Raw genomic sequence first — 3,012 nt, forward strand, 5'->3', positions numbered from 1 at the left:
AGGTCAGAGTGAGCTTCTGGGCAGGCCTGGTACTCCCAGCCTTAGGTCCTGTGGGTTCTATGGCAACAGCCTAGGCGTGGCATCATAATGGGCTCACGAAAGATCTAGTCAAGAACGCACAATCCTCTGGGTGAGGATTGGAGCAGGTTCGGTCACAGAGAGAATTTAGATCAGACGGCAATGGTAGATAGAACAAAGTCTTTGTGTGCATGGTCTTGGGACTTCTGAGGCTAGGAATATTCCAGTTAGGTGGCTCGATCAAATCAAATCAAATCAAGTCAAATCAAAGCAAAGCAAAACAAAACAAAACAAAGCAAAGCAAAACAAAACAAAACAAAGCAAAGCAAAACAAAACAAAACAAAACAAAACAAAACAAAACAGTAGTGTGTGTATGTAGCCTAGAATGTAGCCCTCATTGGTTTAGAATTTGCTCTGTGCTAGGATGATCTCTTGTCTCTTCATCCCCTGAGTGTTGGGGTTAGTACTGTGAGCTGGCCTTTTTAGTTCTACCCAGGCTCAGCTATTGAGCAATACTGAATTTATTTATTTAGTTTTTTAGTTTTGGAGGTGAACTCTGCGTCGGAATACTGAGTCCTCATCTAACATCTGTGTGACTTTGTACAAAGTCACTGCCCTTTCTGTACTTTCCTATTCTGTCTAGACTAACACTGTCTACCTTGTAAAGTAGCAATGGCCAGAATTAAAGCGAGGTGCTCTATGTCCTAGCTTCTCAAACTGTACGTGGCCACCCTATAAATGGTTGTGTAGCTAGATGGGTGTGTGCGTGCGCGTGTATGCGCGTGTGTGTGTGTGTGAGTGCGAGCAAAAATTGGCAACAATAAAAAGTTTCTTAATGCAAAAGAACAAAAGATTAGTTTGAAATCGAGCATGTGGTGAATCTAAGGGGTTGCTGCCAGTGCCCACTCATGCTATGTCATGGAGCCTTGGTTTTAAACACATGCTGTGCACACTTGGCACTGTTGTGTGGGTGCAACAAATGTTGCCAGAAATACTCTAGCTCAATTCTGTGTGTGTGTGTGTGTGTGTGTGTGTGTGTGTGTGTGTGTGTGTGCTGCATGCATGCATACGACACAGTGCATGTGTGGGGGTCAGAGGACAACTCGTGAGAGTCATTCTCTCTTTTGTCCCTCGGGTCCCAGTGGTCGACAGCTCAGGCCTTCAGGCTTGGGCAGCAGCTCCTTTACTGCCGAGCCGCCCTCCCCCTTGGTGATTTCACTGTACAAACAAACTTTTCTGTCCTTACAGAAACGTGACAGAAAATGACCCCTAGTATTCCCGTCCCAGGATTCTTTGGCGTAGAAGTATTATAATTTTGGGTTGAATTGTGCAGGAATGTTTGATGGTTTGAGTTTCATTAAAATTGTATTAAAAATTCACTAAATGAATTTTGGCTTGGGATTAGGATAACATTTACAACAATTTTTGAAATACACATCCGCTATTTTGCACTACATATCGACGGGCCTTCGTTAGCACTAGTGATTGATGATGATGATAATAATAATAATAATAATAATAATAATAATAAATCAACTCTGAAAAATGTTGCTGGGTAATATCAAATATTCAGCCAAGGTTTAACTCTTTTTTTTTTTTCTTTTTTTTTTTTTCGGAGCTGGGGACCGAACCCAGGGCTTTGCGCTTGCTAGGCAAGCGCTCTCTCTACTACTGAGCTAAATCCCCAACCCCGGTTTAATTCTTTATATAAAAATAAATGAGCGCACCCGTCTCATTAGTATGTAAATTGGTGTAACGATATCTCGGGAGAAAAGGGGCGACAAGTGGAACACTTAAAGAAACCGCGCTCCACACGAAGAGTAACTTCTGGCAGTCCGTGGTCTGTGTTCCATGAGTAGTTTGGATTCACTGTTAGTGGTTTCACATGCAGCGGGATGCACAGCTCTCAGTGAAAATTAAACTGCCCTATATGATATACAGTAGTCCCTTACTGTACAAGGTATTGGCTGGCAAGATAGCTCAGTAGGTAAGGGCACTGGTTGAAAAGCTTGATGACCCAAGTTTGATCTTGAGGACCCACGCATGCGGTAGAAGAGTTGGTAGAGAACCGACTCCCACAAGATGTCTTCTGATCGTCGCACACACACAAAAAGTACAAAATTCAATGACACGTTTAGCTCTTCTGTTCACTTGCTCTAAGCGCCTTCACATTTATGTGGTAATTATGTTTAATACTCCCCTCCCCTTTCCCCGCTTAGAACCCCATCTGCCCCTCCCATTCTCTTTCAAATTCTTGGCCTCTTTTTTCCCCCCACTAATTATTTACTGCATTGTGGTAATTATATTTTTAATGTGTTATTCAAAAGGATCTGAAGCGGCTACATATTTCTGTCAATTCTATTTTTTTCGTTTATGGGATCACATAAATTTCTGTTATTTGGTATTTGTTTAATTGCATTTTGGCTGACTGGGTGTGGTTGTGATTATAACGGAACCTGAAGACATCTATCACTGTACTAATGGGGTCCTTCCCACTTATTTCCCTTCCCGGATGGAACAGAAGTCAGTCTCCTGGCAGGGGTGGTGGCCCACACGTTCCTTTAACCCTAGCATGTGGGAGGCAGAGGCGGCGTTCTCTGAGTTTTCGGCCAGCTTGGTCTAGAGAGTGAGCTTCAGGACTGCCAAGGCCACACAGGAAAACAAAAATCAACAGCAACAACAACAACAACAAAAACCCCAAAAAACAGTCAAATAAACAAACAAACAAAAAAGTGGTTCATCTCTTTCCTTCAGAGATCGTCTTCCTTCTTTAGCAAAAAGAGTAAAATAAGTAAAAGTCGAAGGACCCCGTTACAGATCCGCAGCACCGAGGTTAACTGCTGACTGTGGTGAAGCCTGTCTGTACTCACAGGCCTGGGAGACAAGAGGATCCCTGGGGCCGGCTGGCCAGCCAGGCTAGCTGAATCAGTGAGGTGGCCTTTCAGTGTGACCTTGCCTCAAAAAAAATATGGTGGAAGGCATAGAAGATTCCT

This window comes from Rattus rattus, chromosome 10 (genome assembly GCF_011064425.1).
Source record: "Rattus rattus isolate New Zealand chromosome 10, Rrattus_CSIRO_v1, whole genome shotgun sequence".
In the NCBI taxonomy this organism is placed as follows: Eukaryota; Metazoa; Chordata; class Mammalia; order Rodentia; family Muridae; genus Rattus; species Rattus rattus.